The sequence below is a fragment of the Halichoerus grypus genome, chromosome 12, assembly GCF_964656455.1.
Source record: "Halichoerus grypus chromosome 12, mHalGry1.hap1.1, whole genome shotgun sequence".
Taxonomy (NCBI): domain Eukaryota; kingdom Metazoa; phylum Chordata; class Mammalia; order Carnivora; family Phocidae; genus Halichoerus; species Halichoerus grypus.
Window position 1 is genome coordinate 83929590 of NC_135723.1, and position 21821 is coordinate 83951410.

The 21821-nt window shown below is 38.3% G+C and overlaps 1 protein-coding gene across 6 annotated transcripts in view; it reads left to right on the forward strand.

Annotated features, from left to right (window-relative positions):
• The window catches only part of AHCYL2 (adenosylhomocysteinase like 2), a 162478-nt gene that overhangs the window by 20555 nt on the left and 120102 nt on the right, over positions 1 to 21821 (forward strand). For 2 of the 6 annotated variants that reach the window (XM_036089315.2, XM_036089318.2), the window contains exon 2: positions 16516 to 16663. The exons of the other annotated variants lie outside the window; for them this stretch is intronic. The gene's annotated coding sequence lies outside the window, so the exon portion shown is untranslated. The remainder of the gene's footprint in view (positions 1 to 16515; positions 16664 to 21821) is intronic. 6 annotated transcript variants of the gene reach the window in all.

Here is a 21821-nt window from a genome sequence, read left to right on the forward strand (position 1 = left end):
ATATGTAAGCACATTAAATATATTACAGCGATTGCCTAAATTGAGTGCTAATGGGAGTGGGATAAAAGAGAATAAATAGAATAAAAATATGTAAATGTAAAACTTCATTTCTTCAGTGAGGTGATGTTTGAAGCATCTATTGGTTGACTAGGAGGTTATCTGCAGACCACTACCCTGTGTCTCCCATTGTTACTACCTTTGGGAGTAATATTTCTGATAACAAATTATCATTGGAACATATTTTATTGTTAATCTGACTATACTTAAAGTGAATATTTGGGGTTCGTGTTTCTGAAATCTTCCTCTTTTTTTTTTTTTGGCCTTTATTTCCTCCTCACTTTTTCTGTTACTGTATGTTTTGTTTGGTTGGTACTTTCATATAGAATATACTAGCCTCATTGTTTCTTTCTCATTTGGGTACTACTTGTACAGCCAGCACTGGGTGTTGTCACTCTTAGAAGATGATACTGATACTTAGTGATGAGTCGTATGAAACACTCTTCAGTGTCCTCTTAGATAATGGCCTTTTTTTATTGAAGGAAGTGAAAAAGTACTTAGAATAAGCACTCACTGGTTTGATCCATTACCCTATGTAATATTTATGTTATTTATCTAGCTTTTCCTAAGAATCTCTGCTTAGGGCAAATAAAAATAGTGACTCCTAGCAAGTTCTCGGAGGTAGCAGTGAGATCATGGGTAGAATATAATATAGGAAACAAATGGCCCCTACCTTTCTGCAATTTCTGTTGCTAGAACGACTCGTCCTTTTGTAGGTCATGAACTTTTGAGTAGCCTGAGTTTTGAGTTAGCCTTAGTTGAAGTTTTGGTTGTTAATGTGTACCACCCAGTCCGGTGCTCCAGATTAGCAACTAGAGAAAAGAGCGGTGATGGAATTAAAGTAACCTTGGCAACCATTATAATGTAAATGAATCTCCTCGGGAAGGAAGTTGTGAGCGTGGGCGCTTGTTAGGACATTCCTTTATAGTTTTGCAACTAGAGCTGACTAGCATTTTGCTATTTTAAAATTCTGGTGTAGCTGCTCCTCAGATACCATCAAGTCCTGTGCCACTCTGGCCTTTTTCAATTTTCTGAGAAGCTAATACCATGTTTTAATACATATATAAAACAAAATGAATCTCCAAACAACGTGCTTATTCTCTTCATATACATGAAGACCTCTTTTTCCTTTACTGACATTACCTTTTTCTCATTGCCTTCTGGCACTAACATTGCTGCAGCTCTGCACCAAATCTCTGATGCACAAAGGAAGCCACTTAGGTTTCCGGAGAAACAGTGTGGTGTGTATCTAATAGACCCTGATGGCCAAGATTTGGCTTATGATAGAACTGATAGTGCCAAGGCTAGAACTTAAGTAGCATGAGAGAGACACATCCTTTGTTTCAAATCTTAATTTTTTGTTTTTGCCTTTAGGCTTTAAGAAATAAAATTTTTTACATGTTTTGGAGTTTTAATGCGGACTTACTCTTTGTGGATTTAGAGACTGGATGACGAAGGGAGTAACAAAAGTGAAACCAAAGTTATTACCAAACTGGGTTGAGTTGCTAAATTAAGTACTGTACTTGTTTACTGCCTCCCAAATGAGTCCAGTGATTTTAACAAAGAGTTTATGAGTGAAAAGCTTGGGGTTCTTATTCAAGTTTAACCATTGTTATACTGTTGGTGCTAAGCAAATACTTCATCAGCCTCAGTTTTCACTTTGTAAAGTAAGATTGAAAACAAGGACTCTTTCCATTGTGGGAAATATTTACAAAAGGGGCTAAAATATAACTAGTGGTGTGGTCAAGAAAGTCATCTGATGTAAGACAAATTCTAAATTATAGGATAATGAGCTTTACATATCCTCTTTAGCTTCCTTCAGTAAAGGCTTTTAAATACTGTTACTTTGATTTTTAAGCCTCCTTCCTCCGACCATACCCTTTTGTTGAGTTGTCATTCAGATCACCTCAGGTACTCCTTTGTAACAACTGTCTTTGTTGGCTTAGCCATCAGCAGGTAAGTTGATCCTGAACTTCAAATATTTGAGCATTTATTATATGAAAAGCTTAGAACTGTGTGCATGGAGAATAAATTCAAAATATGTAAAAGCATAATACCTGCGGGCGCCTGGGTGGCTCAGTTGGTTAAGCGACTGCCTTCGGCTCAGGTCATGATCCTGGAGTCCCGGGATCGAGTCCCGCATCGGGCTCCCTGCTCAGCGGGGAGTCTGCTTCTCCCTCTGACCCTCCCCCCTCTCATGCTTTATCTCATTCTCTCTCTCTCAAATAAATAAATAAAATCTTTAAAAAAAAAAAATGTAAAAAAAAAAAAAAAAAAAAGCATAATACCTGCCCTTTAATTTAACAGTCATTCAAATACTTGGAAACAGCTCTGATGTTCCTTTTCCTGCCTCAGATCTTATTTGTGGAAATTGTTCCTGATTCTCTTGGATGTTCTTCGTATGATTTAGTTTGCCAGCCCTGTTAACACCTTCCTGGTTATCCTTTTCTGGATTTATTATATGGCCAGTGTTACCTGTAAGAGTTCACATACCAAATTATGGTTTTAGGCTGTTGCTTGACCTGTAGCAGTTTTTTTTGTTCAGGTCACTGTGATGTAGGAAAGAACATTAGGGTTCAAAGCTGACAGCCAAGAAAGAATTCTTGAGACATCCTTGGTGCAAAAAGGTGGTTTTTATTAAAGCACGGGGACAGGACTGGTGGGCAGAAAGAGCTGCACCAAGATCATGAGGAGTGACCCATTATATACTTTCAAGTTGGGAAGGGGTTCAGGGTAGCATAAGTCTCTAAGGAATTTGGAAGCAAGGTTTCCAGGACCTTGAGGAGGCTAGCTATTGCCGGGAGAAGGTCATTTATTACTGTCTAATAAAACCTTAGTCATGAGACTCTTCAGATGTATATTGGTGGGCCATATGCTTGGGGGGCTGTTTGCCAATATGTATCTTGGGGGGTTTAGAGATAAAGGAAATTTCTAAAGGTATTTTTATATGTTAAAGTAGTCTTACAGGATCCTGGGGGTGGAGGTTGGGCTAGGATTATCTTTTGCCTTTAGCAAAGTATTAACATGGAGGCAGTTGAGTCCCTCCTAGAGGAATGTCACTCTGCCTGTTTTCAGGACTTGTCAATGGGCTCTAGATAGTAAGGAAATTTAATAATTTTTCTTCTGCCTTTGTTTCCCACATCAACTGTACTGTTATTTGGTAACTGAGTTTGTTTAGGCCTCTTAAGCTAATTATGACACCTCATAATGAAAGCTCATTTTGAACTTACCCTCAGTTGTTAAAAAGAAACAACAGGTCAAAAATGGAGTCCCTTGTACTAACCCGATGTCACCAAACCGAGATTTAATACTTAACCTAATTGCAGTTTTGACCTTCCTCAGGAATGTAATCTTAACTGGTCAGTCTGGAATTTCCTAGTCAGCCCCAGTGTGGTTATCCTGCCTAATAGACCCTGATTTTCTCCCAAAGGAAGGTGACCTTGCCAGAAATATTTTTTTCATTAATGACCCTTTTCCCATCCCCTCTCTGACTTTAAAAACCTTTATTTTTCTTTTTTTTAAAGATTTTATTTATTTATTTATTTATTTGAGAGAGAGTGTGTGTATGTGAGGGGGGCGGGTTGGAGGAGCAGAGAGAGAGAGAGGGACAAACAGACTCTGCCTGTGCTGAGTGTGGAGCCCGACCCAGGGCTGGATCACATGACCCTGAGATCATGACCCAAGCTGAAACCAAGAATCAGATGCTTTAACTGACTGAGCCACTCAGGTGTCCCCAAACCTTTCCTTTCTTTTCCTTTCCTTTTTCCTTTTCTTTTTTTTTTTTTCTTTCTTTCTTTGTTTCTAGATTTTATTTATTTGACAGAGAGAGAGTACACAAGCAGGGGGAGTGGGAGAGGGAGAAACAGGCTCCCTGCTGAATGGGAAGCCCAGCCCAGGACCCTGGGACCATGACCTGAGCCTAAGGCAGACACTTAACCAGCTGAGCCACCCAGGTGCTCCAACCTTTCCTTTTCTGTAGCTCTTTGGAGCTTCTTTCTGTTTGCTAGATGGGATGCTGTTCAATTCATGAATCGTTAAAGCCAATTTGATTTTTAAATTTACTCAGTTTGAATTTTTGTTATTTAACACAACTAAATTCTCAACTAATCATCAACTGATGTTAAAATTGATGTCTTACCAGTAGAATACTTTTCTTTAGATAACTGCATTTACATTCATCCTTGATAAATTTCATTTTGTATTTTCAGTCCATTGTTCTACCTGTTCAGATATTTATTTTTTTTGATTATATCGTTCATGGCCTTATCTAATCGTCCCAGATTTATATCACTAGCAAAATGTATAAGCTACCTTTTAAATCTTCAGAGTGTTGATAAACATCTACCAAAGTAAGGCCAAATACAGAGCCTTGTGATAACATTAGAGCCTACCGTCCGGATTGATGTTAAGCCATTGATTAATAATCTGAGGATGGTTGTTTAACCAATTTTAAATCTATTACCTGACTAATATAAGAAATCTTTTTTTTTTTTTTTTTTAAAGATTTTATTTATTTATTTGAGAGAGAGAATGAGATAGAGAGAGCATGAGGGGGGAGGGTCAGAGGGAGAAGCAGACTCCCTGCTGACAACAGGGAGCCTGATGCGGGACTCGATCCTGGGACTCCAGGATCATGACCTGAGCCGAAGGCAGTCGCTTAACCAACTGAGCCACCCAGGCGCCCCCTAATATAAGAAATCTTATCTTGATTTCAGTAAGATGTATTTGACCTACTCTGTTATTTGTCTGATCTCTCAGTCTACTAATTTTGCCAAAAGTAAAATTAGGTCAGCATGACTTTTTTCTTATTGAACGCATTCTGGCTTCTGGTGCTCTCTGTACCCCTTCCCTACCCTGCCATAGGCTGACATAGAATTTTTCTGGGAATCCTTGTTAAAATCTTAATCTGTAGTTCCAGGAATTTAGTGTGTCTCTCTTTTTTTCCTTTGAAATTGAGAAAATTGAAATAAAATTTTCTTATTTTCTAGTCTTCTAGCTTCTGTTTTCCATGATATATCATGGAGATCTCAATGTTTTAGGCTATAATTTATCTGATTCTAGAGATTTGCATGTATTAAAAAGCTACTGGATGCTCTTTTATTATCTTTTCTTCTGTCTCAGGCTTCAGTTTTCTCTTAACCATATGTGTTCTGCTCTTTCCAATCTGGAAGAGTATTCTTGACAAAGAAATACAGAAGCAAAATAAGAGTAGAATAGGTTAGATTTTTTATATTATCTTTTAACATGATGCAAGGCCCTGTCTCATCTTTTTGTATCCAACTTTGCTGGAAAAAGACTATTAGCACTGTATAAGCTTATATTGATCCTCTGTTATATGCCAAGCACCGCATTAGATTCTTGGACTCCAAAGATGAGTAAGACATAGTCTTTTCTCTTAAGGAAGCCACAATGTAGTTGGAGACATACATATTTATATAAATAGCAAGATAATGGCTAATAGAGGATGTTTAAAATCCTGTGGTGGAGCAACCAGTTGTGTTTAAGGGGATAGGTTTACATGAACCTTCACAGGGGAAGCTCTGTTTAAGTGGATCCTTAAAGGAAGTATAGACATTTTGGGTGGATCGGGATAGAACTGGAGGAATAACATTTCTTTTATGAAAAACATGTAAATAAATGGACAGAAGGGCCAATATGATTGAGAAATCTTAAAATAATCTAGTATGGTTGCAGTATGGAATATAAAGGGGAGTCCCAGGAAATAAGGCTGGAGAGACAAGCAGGACTGTATCAGAAAGAGCCTTTATAGTATGATAGTGACACATGAGTGTCACTGAAGGGTTTTAAGCAAGAGATGTGATCAAAACCAGGGTAGTCAGAGTCCTTTTTTATGATATATAAGTCAGTTTAGGCTAGGTTATGTTGTGGTAACAAACAATCCCTCAATTTTAGTCGTTTATAATAACCAGGGTTTATTTTTTGCTAATGCTGTGTATTTATCATGTGGCCCATTTCCAGGACCCAGGCAAGAGATGCAGCTCTTGTCTGGGATATTAACCTTGTGGTAGAGGAAAATGAGACATTACTCTGAAAGCTTCTGTTCAGAAGTAAAATGTGTAATTTCCTCTTATTTCTTTGGCTATAGCAAGTCGTATGGCCAAACCTGACATCAACTGAGCAGGAATGTCTGATCCTCTACCAGGGAGGGGAAATGAATATTTTGAATAATAATGGCATCTATTTACATGCATCAAATTCTGTTTCTTTACTTTCGGGGATTACCCTGGAGCTGCTGATAGCCATGTTCCCAGTGATTTAAAGTAACCTGAGGGGGGCGCCTGAGTGGCTCAGTCGTTGAGCATCTGCCTTCGGCTCAGGTCATGATCCCAGGGTCCTGGGATCAAGCCCCACATCAGGCTCCCTGCTCCGCGGGAAGCCTGCTTCCCCTCGCACACTCCCCCTGTTTGTGTTCCCTCTCTCGCTGTCTCTCTCTCTGTCAAATAAATAAATAAAATCTTTAAAAATAAATAAATAAATAAAGTAACCTGAGGGAATGAAGCTAGTAGTGTGCAAAGAAATGGGAGACCTGAAAATGTCCTGGCAGCTTTAGTCTCTGCACTCCCTGGGGCTGCCCAAGTTCCTAAAACTTTCCTTGGTATTTGTGAGCTAATAGGAGAGTGCCATGATTGGAATTTTATTTTAGATTACTTTGGATGCAGTATGGAGAATGGGGAGAATGCATTAGAGTAGAAACAGTTAGTACCGTATGCAGAAAAGAATGGTTAGTAACCTTTTCAGATATGGAAACACGATCTTGGGCCCTAACGGTGGGATTGGAAAGATGAAGATGAACTTTTTTAGAGTCACCCCAGAGGTAGAATCAGGTTCTGGTTATTGTAGGGACGAGTGAAAGAGAGGGAAGACAGTTATGGCCAGTTAGGACATTTGGGTGGATGGTGGTGCCATTCACCAACGTAGGAGGTAAAATGCGGTGGGAGAAGATACTTTAATTTTAGACATGTTAAGTTTGAGATGTCTGTGGAACATCTAAATGGGGATGACTAATAGACAAATTGGATATACCGTTATGGGGCTCAGAAGATGTAAAGAGTTATTACAATGGTGATTCATGGGATGTAAGGGTAGGAAATCATGGATAAGAAGGAAAAGGAATAAAAGAGATGGCCAAGAGATTGAAAGTAAAAGGATCAGTGAGCTAAAGTCAATGTGAGATCATAGTAGGAGTAACTGAACAAGCAAGCTAAAAGGAGAGGTCAGAGAGCAAATTACCCAAATAAGCTCTTTTGGAGATGGAATGGTTTCTGGTGATGATAAGATCTGGGGTGTGACCGTGATAGTGGTTAGCTGAGATAGAATGAAGGAGAACATCATTAGAGATAAAATGAAGGAACTCGAAGGCCAGATCTTCATGGGCCACCCACATGCATTGTTGAATTCACCCAGTGTTGCACAACTTCTAGTTGTCTACTCAACATCCAGTTTTTATTGCTTCCTTATTAACAGAACCCAGGGCAATGTGCACTGGAAAAACTACTTGGAATTAAATTCAGCTGCATTTGACGGTAACCATCAATAACAATGGTTTATATACACATAAAATACACTATCTTTGTTCATGTAAAATCATTGTTTTACATCTTTTATAGTATTTATGGTATGTATTACATTCTGAGTAAGTTATATGCATGATTTATTAATTCTACTCACTTGTAACCCTCAGAATGTATTGTACTTATAAAGAAATACAGAGGTAATAAGTATTACAAGGTTGGCATGGTTACTCTGCAAAGATTGTCATTTTGCTCCATCATTCTTAGTATGTTGCTTCCGTCCTTTCATGGTTCAAGATGGTTCAAGATGACTGCTGGAGCTCAAGGCATTATTCCTGTATTATAACCAATCAAGAAGGAGAAAGGGCAAACAGCCAAAAAAAAGGGAGGGGCCTTCCCAGAAGCCCCACCCAACAATTTCCACTTACCTTTCCTCCGCTAAGCCCAGGTTAATGGTGGAATTTAGGATGACTAGAATGTGAGAGAGACTAATTTATTTATTTATTTATTTATTTATTTATTTATTTATTTTTAAAGATTTTATTTATTTATCTGACAGAGAGAGACACAGCGAGAGAGGGAACACAAGCAGGGGGAGTGGGGGAGGGCAGGGAGCCCGATGCGGGGCTCGATCCCAGGACCCTGGGGTCATGACCTGAGTCGAAGGCAGACACTTAACGACAGCCATCCAGGCGCCCCGAGAGACGAATTTAATAGATGGCAGTAGCTAGGAGAGGAAGAAATGACATAATTGAATGGCATGACCTTAATGGAGTTGCTTTATATAAGAGCGAGGCAATAGTGTTCTGGCAGAGAGTACAGCAAGTGCAGAGGTTCTGAGGGGCCGTTATACCAGGTGGTTTTAAGGAATAGCAAGGAAGCCAGTGTAGCTGGAGTAGAGATGGAGAGTTGTATGGATGAGGCCAGAAGGTAACAGGGAGACATACCATACGTGGTCTTTTTTTTTTTTTTTTTAAGATTTTATTTATTATTTGACAGAGAGAGACACAGCGAGAGAGGGAACACAAGCAGGGGGAGTGGGAGAGGGAGAAGCAAGCTTCCCGCCGAGCAGGGAGCCCGATGTGGGACTCGATCCCAGGACCCTGGGATCATGACCTGAGCCGAAGGCAGGCGCTTAACGACTGAGCCACCCAGGCGCCCCACCATACGTGGTCTTAATTGGTTATATTAAGGATTTTAGGCTTTGGCTTTTGTTCTAAATGAGATAGGAAACGATTGGAAAGTTTCAAGCAGAGTGACATGATCTGATCTAAGTTTTAACAAGATCATTCAGGCTGCAAGGTTGAGAATACACTGAAGAGGGTCAGGGGTGGTAGTAAGAAGATTAGTTAGGAGGTTACTGCAATGACCAGATAAGAGATGATGATAGTTTGGATCAGATAATAGCAGTGAAGATGGGAGAAGTGGTTAGATTCTGTATATATTTTGAAAGTAGAGCAAATTGGATATGCTAATAAATTCAACTAGTGTTTGAAAGAAAGAGGAGTTAAGGATGACTTCAAAGCCTTTGGCGAGAACAGCTTTTGGGATGAGAGTTAATAGGGGAAAAGTTGTCCAAAATGAAGATAATTGTTTTGATATAGCGACCTACTGTCGGTGTAGTTAGTATCTTCCAGTTTCAATATATTCCTGTTTCTTGTCTGCATCCATTTCTTCCTTTTCAGTATACATTTAACTGACTTGCAGTACATTCATTCACTATTTTGCTCAACAGATGTCTGTTGAGTAATTACAAAGTGTTCCAGCCTTTATCAGTTAGGTTTTCTTTGGTTGCAAGTTGATTTAAGCAAAAAAAGAGAGTGGGTAGGGGAAGGAGGATATTATAAGGATAATAAGAGTAACTCACAGAATCAAAGGAAATGCTGAAAAATCATACGTGGGAAGAGCCCTGAACTAAACTGTCATCTCAGAGAAGTTTAGGTAGCATAATGGACATAATATTTTTATCAGGGTAACTTTATCTGGATAAATCACTCGTATCATTGAGTATCTAATTTAATAATGATACTGAGCTAGATGCTGAGGTAGCAGTGGTGGTGGAGGAGGCATCCAAAGCTTGAATAAAATAGAATAAATATACTCAGAAGGGGGGCGCCTGGGTGGCTCAGTCGTTAAGCATCTGCCTTTGGCTCAGGTCATGATCCCAGGGTTCTGGGATTGAGCCCTGCATCAGGCTCCCTGCTCTGCAGGAAGTCTGCTTTTCCCTCTCCCACTCCCCCTGCTTGTGTTCCTCTCTCGCTGTGTCTCTCTCTGTCAAATAAATAAAATCTTTAAAAAATATATATATATATACTCAGAAGGTTTTAATAGAGTAGAATTAATAAATCATATAGTAACTTATTCAAATTAGAATGTAATAAATACCATAAAAGATGAAACAAAGATGACTTTATAATAACAAAGATGACATAGTTTTAGTTTAATTTTTAAAAGATTTATTTATTTTAGAGAGAGAGAGAGAGCATGCAGTGGGGGAGGACCAGAGGGAGAGGGGGAGAGAGAGTCTTAAGCAGACTCCACACTGAGCATGGAGCCCAACAGAGAGCTCTATCCCACGACCGTGAGATCATGACCTTAGCTAAAACCAAGAGTCGGACAGTTAACTGACTGCATCACCCAGGTGCCCCTGTGGTATAATTTTATTTTATTTTATTTTTTTAAAGATTTTATTTATTCATTTGAGACACAGAGATACAGAGAGAGAGAGCATGAGCCGGGTGGGGAGGCAGAGGGAGAGGGAGAAGCAGGCTCCCCGCTGAGCCAGGAGCCCGATGTGGGGCTCGATCCCAGGACCCCGGAATCATGACCTGAGCCAAAGGCAGACGCTTAACCATCTGAGCCACCCAGACGCCCCGCCCCTGTGGCATAATTATAGATATAGATAGGTTTTAAAGGAAAGATAAAACAATGAAGAGAAACGTTTTTGTTTACTAATACAGCATGAGTATATTTTGTTATGAAGAAATAATAAAATACGGTATGTCCATAGAATGTAATAATATGCAGCCATCAGAAATTATGTTGTACAAGTATACTTAATGAGAAGGGGGATTGGTCATTATGGGGTTTTTTTAATGATCATTATGTTTTAAGTGAAAACAAAAAATGGATTATAAAATAACATGAGTAGAAAATGTCAATTTAAAGTAAGAAAGAGAGGATGTGTGTGTGTGTGTATACATGCATGCTCTCCAGTTTATTGAGTTTACCTTAGCCTTATTAAATTTGGATATTAGTGTGGATAATATATTGGAGGTGGGGGTGAGGGTAGTATTTTTTTTTTTTAAGATTTTATTTATTTGAGAGAGAGAGAGCACAAGCAGGGGGAGCTGCAGAGAGAGAGGGAGAAGCAGACTCCCCACTGAGCAGGGAGCCTGACATGGGCTCTATCCCAGAATCCTGGTATCATGATCTGAGCTGAAGGCAGATGCTTAACCAACTGAGCCACCCAGGTGCCCCAGGGGTGAGGGTAGTATTGAAGGCAAAGAAAACAGGCTGTTGTAATTATCTGAGTAAGAGAGGATAAAGGCCTTTCCTATGACAGGAAATGGAGGAAATCTAATAAGAGAAATATTAAGATGATAGAATTGATGGAATTTGGTGACATTTTTTGTTGGGGTGGATGCTCTGTGTGATAAGAGAGGAGGATGAGTTTCTAATCTTGTATGGTTGGATGAATGGTAGTACTAATTCCTGTTTCTTTCTTTTTTAAAGATTTTATTTATTTGTCAGAGAGAGAGAGAGCACAAGCAAGGGGAGTGGCAGGCAGAGGGAGAAGCAGGCTCCCTGCTGAGCAAGGAGCCCAATGCAGGACTTGATCCCAGGACCCTGGTATCATGACCTGAGCCAAAGGCAGACACTTAACCGGCTGAGCCACCCAGGCGTCCCAATTCCTGTTTAGTCCCAATTCCATAGTCCCTGTAACATGAAAGTAAGAGCATTGAAAATGTCAAATTATCTGTTTTAAGAAAAAATCGATGGGGGCGGTATGTAGAGAGACAGATGAAAGTGAGAAATAATTTAAGAGTTTTTAGACAAACTTCCTATTTTGATCTACTCCCCTTTTACTCTTAGTTCTTATTTATTTAATTTATTTATTTAAGATTTTATTTATCTATTTATCAGAGAGAGAGCACACAAGCAGGGAGAGGGGCAGAGGCAGAGGGAGAAGCATGCTCCCCGCCAAGCAAGGAGCCCAACACGGGACTCGATCCCAGGACCCTGGGATCGTGACCTGAGCCGAAGGCAGACGCTTAACCAACTGAGCCACCCAGGTGTCCCCTCTTAGTTCTAATTTAACTTTAGCATTTGTGGGATGACTTAAATCCCTGTGCTATCTTTAGGATCTTGTTTTTATCATTCATTTATATCATAGACCCTAAACTCATTTTATTGTAGACCCTAAAGAAGTTCAATTTGACAAGAGTATCTTGCCTTTGTTGAAACAAACAAACAAACAAAAATATCTTGAAGATTGCTTGGTGGGCTGGGTTTCTCTTTTGGTAGAATGTTACAACTTTTTGAAAATAAATAGATCTCTTGACTTTTAAAAATAGCTTTATTGAGATATAATTTCATACTGTAAAGTTCACTCATTTTAGGTATACAATTCAGTGTTTCTTTTATGTTTATAGAGTGTGTGACCATCACCATAATCTAATCTTATTTTAGAACATTTTCAGCATCCCGAAAAGAAACCTGTAGTAATCATTCCCCTACTCCTCCCACTCCACTCCACCCTCACCACCTCTAGGCAACCACTAATCTATTTTCTGTCTCTATAGATTTGCCTGTTCTGGACATTTCATATAAGTGGGATCATACAATACTTATATACCTCTTGACTTTTGAAGTGTTTCCCTTCCTCAATTGATTATTTTTGTGTTTCATATTTTTAAAGGTCACTTGAAAGTGTATAGTATTTATAGCTCTATCTTGCCTGATAAATTTGCTTGATTCTTACTTCATACTTGTGTCCTATCATTTAATACAATACTTTGTACATAATATATATCAAATAAATAATTTGTAGTATTTCATGGTTTTTTATGGACATTAAAATATATGCTTTGTTGATATTGTCCCAATGTCTGAATTTCATTTACTGTTTCTTATTTCCATTTTCTCCCCTATTTACTTGTTAGCTGAATAGTGTTTATACTTACATTACTTGGTAGGAAAGAGGACAAAAGTTTACTGAAAAGAAAATGAAGCCCTTTAGGAAATTGTTAGGTTTATCATTTTTTAAAAATCTTTTTTATAATTAAGTAATCAACATGGGGCTCAAACTCAATCCCGAGATCAAGAGTTGCATGCTCTACCAACTGAGCCAGCCAGGTGCCCTGAAACTGTTAGGTTTATCTTAATACTTCACTTCTCAGTTCCTTTAGATCTTTCCTCATTGTATAATCTGGGTCACCCTGATTGAAAGATTCTGCCTTCCTAATGTAACATCAATTGTGTTTAGAACTGCCTTGGTATACCTGCTTGATTGGTGTCCTCTCCATTGTGTTCTTCCTCGCCAGAGCACAAAGAGATTCAGAAAGGATGATAGAGTATATACATTCCTTTAGTTAGAATCTAATTAGTACAAATAACCTTGGATCTATGAGTGCTATCTCCTATGTGTGATAAAAGGCAGAAGATTTTTCTTTTTTTTTTCTTCTTCCTCTTTTTGAGTTTTGCTGCCTATGGCTTTTTTGGATTTTTTTTCTGTCATATGCTTTACATTTGACAAAAGGTGAAAAGCGCACTTGAGATTCCTGTAAATTGCCAGATAAAATATAACAAACATTATTTTAAATTCCATAACTGAGCTTATAAAAAAAAAGTAAGGAAAATCCTCAAGGGCAAAAATGAAGGGTGAATTAAAAACTAAAGTGGTAAGTACATAAGTTAAAACTGTGGCTGGCCCTGGGTAATGAAGAGGCTTCAGTTTTAACAGCCATACAGGAACAGGAGACTTTCCTGCCTCCCTCCATAAAGCTAGGTTCCTCAAAAGGTGGTCACACCATTGAAAAGATGATTTAGAAAAACATCTGTCTAGTGATGTGATGTCACATACTGTATGAGTTTGTCCACACTGTATGAGTTCTAGATGAAAAAGTTTTTTTCTGAGAATTTGTTACCATGGGCTTATTCTCATGTAATTTTGGTTTAGAACGTCCCTCTTTCTCTGCAGTTTAGGAAACCCAAGGCTGAGAAATTAATGTGTAAAGTAGTCCTGAATCAGTGACAGTCACATGGCATCAGGCTGAAGCAAATGCAAAACTTCTCTATGGGAATATCTTCAATATAGGCCATACAGGATTCCCACAATCAAAAGTGCTCTAAAGATTTTTTTTTTAAAATAGAACTTTAAAAAATACAGTCATCAAAATTTAAAACTCAGTGGACAACATCAATGATAGAATGGATAAATTGTGGCATACTCAGGGGCGCCTGGGTGGCTCAGACAGTTAAGCATCTGCCTTCAGCTCGGGTCATGATCCCACGGTCCTGGGATCAAGCCCCATGTCGGGCTCCCTGCTGAGCAGGGAGTCTGCTTCTCCCTCTTCCTCTGCTTGCTGCTTCGCCTGCTTGTACACTCTCTCTCTCTCTCTCAAAAATAAAATCTTAAAAAAAAAATTGTGGCATACTCATACAATGGAATACTATTGGAAATGAATAAATTGTTGCTATGTACAAGATTATGGTCTAATAAAGATAATACTGAATGAAGGAGGCCAGACACAAAAGAATATGTACTATATGATTTCATTTATATAAAGCTATGAACTCTAACATATGGTGTTAAAAGTCATGATAGTGAGGGAAAGGACAGTGACTGGGAGGGAGGATGAAGGAGGTTTCTAGAGTGCTGGATTTCTTGACCTGGGTGGTAGTTACATGATTGTTTCACTTTGTGATAATTGATTGAGTTTATGATTTGTGTACTTGCTTAATCTAATAGAAAGCAGGAAAGGAAAGTGTAATATAGAACAGAAAGGATAAATAGAAGGCATAGTTAAAGATGGTAGAAATTAATTCAAATGCATCAGTAATCATACTAAAGTAAGTGAATTACACTTACCACTTAAAAGACAGATCATCTTTTATAGTGTGTTTCCAAGATGGCTGATATTAGTTCATTTCCTTTACATGTATGCTATTCTCCCTCCTAAAGGTCAAATTTATTCCTCCACTCATCTTGAATCTGGGCTGGCTTTAGTGACTTGTTTGACCAATAGAAGGTACCAGAAGTGACATTTGGGGACTTTTAAGGCTAGGTCATGAGATGCTTTTGCAGCTTCCATCTATCTTTCAACATTGTTTTTTTGGAATGCTCTCCCATGGAATATAGTCTGGGAACCCAGCTGTCATGCTGTGAGAAGCCCAAGCCAGATGGAGAGGCCCAGCTGAGCTCCCAGCCAGCAACCAGCATCAGCTGCCAGCCATGTGAGTGAAGAAGTCGTCTTGGACATTCCAGTCCCAGCAGACATTATATGGAGAAAAACCCAGGCCCCAGGCATATGGACTCAGTGTAGCCATCTTCAGCCATTAGAGCCACTCTGCCTGAAGCCCTAGATGTCATGGAGTAGACACAAACTATCCCCTATAGTCTGAATTCTTGACCCTCAGAGTTATGAGCATAATAAGATGATTGTAGTTTTATGACATTAAGTTTTGGAGTATTTTGTTCGTAGCAATAGATAATTGAAAAGAATTTGGTACCTGGAAGTGAGGTGCATCTATAACCTAAAATTTAGGTTGGCTTTGGAACTTGGTGGTGAGTAGAAGCTGAAGGGACCTTGAGGAGACTGTTAGTCAGGTCTTTAAACACAGTGAGAAAAGTGTTATTGGAGGCGGGATAACAGGAATCATTGTCATATAAATGGTACAAGGTTTGTTAGCATTGTCAAATGTGGTAACGTGGAAGATAGAAAATGTATCCAATGAATTGGATTTATCCAAAGAGATTTCTAGGCAGAATGTTGGCAAGTGTTACCTAGCTGTTTCTAACTGCCTATATAGAGGTGAATGAGGAATGAACTATATTCAGTTTTTAAGCAGGACTTATAGGGGAAATGTTTCTAACCCAGGATCTGTCATGTTTTAAAATAAAACTTTTTCTTATCTCCAGTTGCTCTAGATGGCCAATGACTTAATGAAATGGCTTCAGAGCAAAGGTAAAATTCAAGATTCTACCAATAAAACATGGCCTCAGAGTAAAGATCTCAAAGGTGCAAATATAAATCCCTTTGCTAAGACTTCAAAAAGATATAAGAATAGAATAGAATGTTTTAGCTAGATAAAAAGATGTCCAAAGATCTTAAAGGAATGCTTCTTACACCTTCTCTGTTAAATAATAGGGCTTCTAAGGATCCTAAGAATGTTTTCTTACTGTAGCCTCAGAACACAGAACTTAAGATAGAGAAGGTTGGTATGGCTGTGTCTCCTGGAGTGAACTCCTGTAAGAGTCATAGGAGATCTACAAGGTTTTAAACAAATTGTACTAACAGAAGCAGCTTCAGCTTGGATTAAAAAGGAACAGAGACCGTAAAAACTGAAAATAAACCTTTGGACTTCTAATCATCTACAAGCAGGAAGCAGGCCGAGAAGGCTACTCCATTGCAAACATTAATCATCTCTTATGTGAAAGGAAGGATGACTCAGAGGTGGAGCCGAGAGTTTTGGAGAATCACTCTCAGGGAATAGGATTGGGCTGTAATCAAGGAACTGGTGACTTGTGTCTGATTAAATTTCAGAATTGCTATGGACCAGTAACTGCTATGTGTTTCTTGTTCCTTCCCCTTCTTCCTCGTATTTTGAATGAGAGTGTAATTGTGGTTATCCTGAGTCAGTCTCACTGTTGTACGTTTGTGTGTTGGGTGTGTGGGAGCAGATAATTTGTTTCTTTATTCAGATCAAGAGGAACTATACTCCAGTAGCTGTACCTGAGGAACTGCATCTGAGGAGCCTCAATCTCACCTGGACCTGAATTAGATAATCAAGATTCTGGACATCAAGCTGATGCCATTATGAGATGAGACTTTTGAAGGTCTTAGAAGAGGGTGAGTGTGTTTTGCATGTGGGAGGGACTTTTTGGGGCCAGAGGGTGGTTATGTGGTAGCTTTTCTCCAAAGTGGCCATTGTTAATTTCTTCCTTGCCATTCAGAGGTGGAGTCTATTGCTCTCCTCCTTTTGAATCTAGGCTGGCTTTAGTGACTTGCTTGACCAATTGAATGCCACTTTCTAGACTTCTGAGGCTACGTTATAAGAAGCCTTGCAGCTTCTGCCTATGCCTTTTGGAATATTTGCACTCAGAACCCAGCCACCATGCTGTAAGAGGCCCAAGCCAGATGGAAAGGACACATGTAGGCACTGGTTGATAGCCCCGGTGAGCTACTAACAAATAGCATCAACTAGCTGTAGCCATATGAGTGAGTGAAGGAAGTTGACAGTCCAGCCCTAGCAAACAGCACCTGGAGAATAACTGGGGTCTCAGACAAATAGCTCCTGTTGAGACATCCTAGCCATCTTCATCTATTCAAGTCATCCCATCTGAGGTCCCAGACATTGTGGATCAGAGACCTGCTATCTCTGCTACGCCCTGATAGAATTTGTGGCCCACAAAATCGTGAGAAAAATAAAATGATTATTGTTTATACCACTGAGTTTTGGGGTAGTTTTTTATGTAGTAATAGATGACTGTAACATCATTAGATTGAATATAAAAGAATTCAGCTCTATGCAGTTTATAAGAGGCATACCTAATAAAACATAAAGAATCAGATTGAAAGTAAGGTATGGAAAAACATATTCTAAAAGAAAGCTGGTATAGCTGGACATTAGTAGGCAAAATTAACTTGAAGGCAAAAATCATTAGAATTTTAAAAATCAGTCACTAAAAATTATAAAAGGAATAATTAACTAGGAAGGGATAATAATTCCAAATCCTGTGCCCCCAATACTATGGCCTCAAAATACGTAGATAGGATATAGGAGAAAAGAATACATATACAATTATAGGAAAATTGATACATCTACAAAGCAGGACATTTTAACACATTTTTCTCAGTGATTGCAGGTCAAACAGACAAAAAATTTGAGAAGATTTGAACAGATGACCAACAAGCTTGATTTGGTGGGCCTCTACAGAGTCCCGCACATAATAGATGAGAATATACTTTCTTTTTAAGCAGTTTTTAGAAAATTGTACAAATACTGAATGCATAAAGCAAGTCTCAACAAAACCAATGAATGGGTATTTAAGCATGAGTATGTTCTCATACTCAATAAAGATTGAAATTAAACTAAAAGATGATCAAAATCACTATATGTTTGGAAATTTAGAGGCATGGCATACTTCTAAGTAACTCATAGGTCAAAGAAGAAATAATAGAAATCAGAAATAAAGCTAACTTACTAAAACTGACTCAAGAAGAAATAAAAATCTGAATAGGCCTATAATCATTACATAAATTAATAAGTAAAAATGTATCGAAGCTGTACAATTTAAAAAGTTTTGGCGTAGGTATACAACTGTGAAACTGTCATCACAGTTAAGATAATCTGTCTATCACCTCTAAAGTCTTCTGCCCCTTCCAGCCTAACCTCATCCCTAGGCAATTACTGAACTGCTTTATGTTACAATAGATGAGTTGGCATTTTTTTTTATGAAATCATACAGTGCATCATCTTTTGGGGCTGGGGGTTTATAGTTCTTTCACTTAGCATCATTATTTTGAGATTCATCCATGCTGTTGAGTGGTCAGAGGTTCATTCCTTTTACTTCTTAGTAGTATTACATTGTGTGGCTAGACCACACTTTGATTTTTCAACTGCTTTCATTGATATTTGGGTTATTTCCAGTTTGGGGCTCTTAGCCGCTGTGAACATTTGTGTACAAGTGTTTGTAGACTTGTGCTTTCATTCCTTTGTTAAATAGATAGGAGTGTAATATTTAGATCATATAATTATGTTTAACTTCTAAGAAACTGCCAAACTGTTTTCCAAAATTGTTTTGCTATTTTACATTCCCACCAGAAGTATAGGAGATTTTGAGTTCCTCCACATCCTTGGCAACACCTTGTATGAGCAGTCTTTATTTTTAGCCATTCTAGTAAGTGTATAGTACTATACAGCATGTAGTTGAGTTTTGCTTTATTAATGCAAATGACAATCTCTGTCTTTCAACTGACTATATTTAAAGTGATTATTGATACGGTTAGGTTTAAACCTACTGTCTTGCTATTTGTTTTCTATTTACCCCATCTGTTCTAGTTTTATTTTTCCTTTCTTTCTGTCTTATTTGGGTTAATTACCATTCACTCATATTTCTTTGTTAGCATATTTGTTTTATTTTGTTTTAATGGTTGCTTTAGGATTTGTAGTACACATCTTCAGCTTATCATAGTTTGCCTTTAAATGTTATACCACTTTACCTATAGTATAAAAAATTTATAATAAACTGAAAAAAAAAAGTTTACAATAGTTCTTAGACAATAGAAGTATTCCCCTCTCTTCCCTCTCAGATTTTGTGCTATTTTTGTCATATATTTTCTCCCTTGATTATGAACCCCACACCATCTTGTGATTATTTTTATATCAACAGTAAACTTAGAGATTTACGTAATAAGAAAAAAAAATCTTACACAAATACCCATGTAGTTATTCATTCTGGTGCTCTTCACTCCTTTGTGCAGATTCAGATTTTCATCTGGTATTATCCTTCTCAAAAGGTTTATTTCACCATTTCTTCTAGTGCAGGCCTACTGGTAATGAGTTCTTTCCTGTATCTGAAAATGTCTTTTATTTCACCTTTGTTTTTGAAACATATTTTTTCCTCAGTATAGAATTGTCGGTTGACCATTTTCGCTTTTGCATCCCCTTAAAGCTGTTGCTTCACTGTTGACTTGCATTGTTTCTGATGAGAAATCTGCTGTCATCCTTATCTTTGTTCCTCTATATATAGTGTGTCTTTTTTTCTGGCTGCTTTTAATATTGTCTTTTTATCAGTGGTTTGAACAATTTGATTATGTTATTGATGTAGTTTTTCTTGTGTTCTTCTTCTTGGAGGTTCATTGAACATCTTGAACCTATGGGTTTATTGTTTTTTTTATCAAATTTGGAAAAAAAATTTTTCCCAATTTTTTAAACTTTTTTTTTTTAAGAGTTTATTTATTTATTTGACAGAGAGAGAGAGAGCACAAGCAGAGGGAGAAGCAGGCTCCCCGAGGAGCAGGGCATCTGATGCAGGGTTCAATCCTGGGACCCTGGGATCATGACCTGAGCCGGAGGCAGTTGCTTAGCCAACTGAGCCACCCAGGCACCCCTCCAATTGTTTTTTAAAATACTCTTCTGTCCTTATTCCCTCTCCTTTAAGAAACTCAAATTACAAATATATTAGGCAGCTTAAAGTGTTCCCACAACTCACTGATGGTCTTTTTTCCCCCTTTTCCTCTGGTTCATTTTAGACAGTTTCTTTTGTTGTGTCTTCAAATTCACTCATCTCTTATTTGGTTTTGTCTAGTTTGCTGTTAATCTTTTTTTTTTTTTTTTTTAAAGATTATTTATTTATTTATTTATTTGAGAGAAAGAGAGAGAGACAGAGAAACAGCATGAGAGGGGAGAGGGTCAGAGGGAGAAGCAGGCTCCCCGCCGAGCCGGGAGCCCGATGTGGGACTCGATCCCAGGACTCCGGGATCATGACCTGAGCCAAAGGCAGTTGCTTAACCAACTGAGCCACCCAGGTGCCCTAGTTTGCTGTTAATCTTCTGCAGTGTATTTTTCATCTAAGACATTGTACATTTAATCTCTAGAAGTTTGATTTAGATTTTTTTTTATATCTCCTATGTTTCCATTTATTTTTTTTTGAAAATGGAATACAGGTATTATAACTTTTAATGCCCATGTCTACTAATTCTGACATCTGTGTCAATTTTGTATAAGTTTCAGCTGATTCTCCTCTTTATGGGTCATATTTTCCTGTTTCTTTGTGTGTCTTTTAAATTTGTTTGGATTCTAAGCATTGTGAATTTTACCTTGTGGGTACTGGATCTTTTTCTTTTTCTTTGTTTTCTATCACACCTAAGTTATCATTACACTTTGACCCTTGTTGGTCTCCCATTTAGGATTTGTTAGGTTGGGCCAGAGCAGTTTTCCATCTAAGGTAATTTTTCCCCACACCCTTCTGAATACTCTACCCAGTGCTCTGTAAATTGGGGACTTTTCCATTCTGATTGGTATTCCTGAATGCCATTCAAGAATAAGCATTATTCCTGTTTTATTTGAGTGACAGTGGTCCCTTACATGCAATCACTGGTCAGTATTCTGCTGAATACTTGAGGGGCACCCACCACATATTTCCAGAAGGCTCTCTGTGCAGCCTTCTCTTCTCCAGCACTCTGTCCTGCAAACTGTATCTGCCTTGGTCTCCCCACCGACTCTCAGCTCCATCTCCTCAACTAAGATAGTCTGCTGGACTCTACTGGGTTCCTTCTCCCTGAGCTGTGCCCTGGAAATGGTCTCAAGGTAGTAAGCTGAGGCATTCATAGAACTCATTTCACTTGTTTCCTGTCTCTCAGGGATCACTGTCCTTTCATTCACTGCCTGAGCCGTGTCTTCAAAACCATTGTTTCATATATTTTGTCTGTTTTTGTTTGTTTGATTCGGGCAGGTAGGTGAATGTTGTACCTGTTACTCCTTATTGTCTGGAAATGGAAGTCCCCTATTTTCTTTATTTTTTATTTTTAAACATTTTTAATTAAAATTCAATTAACATATAATGTATTATTGATTTCAGAGGTACAGGACTGTGCTTCATCAGTCTTTTTTTTTTTTTAATCAGTCTTATATAATACCCAGTGCTCATTATAACACATGCCCTCCTTAATGTCCATCACCCAGTTACCCCATCCCTCCACCCCTCTCCCATCTAGCAACTCTCAGTTTGTTTCCTATGATTAAGAGTCTCTTATGGTTTGTCTCCTTCTCTGGTTTCGTCTTGTTTTATTTTTTCCTCTCTTCCCCTATGATCCTCTGCTTTGTTTCTCAAATTGCACGTATCAATGAGATCATATGATAATTGTCCTTTTCTGATTGGGAATTCCCCTATTTTCTATACTTTTTATGTACTTAAAATGTATTGTGATAAATACATAAACCAAACAAGTATATTTGTCAAAGGTAAAGTAGTGATTAGAATTTTCCAGACTTCAGTTAAACTTG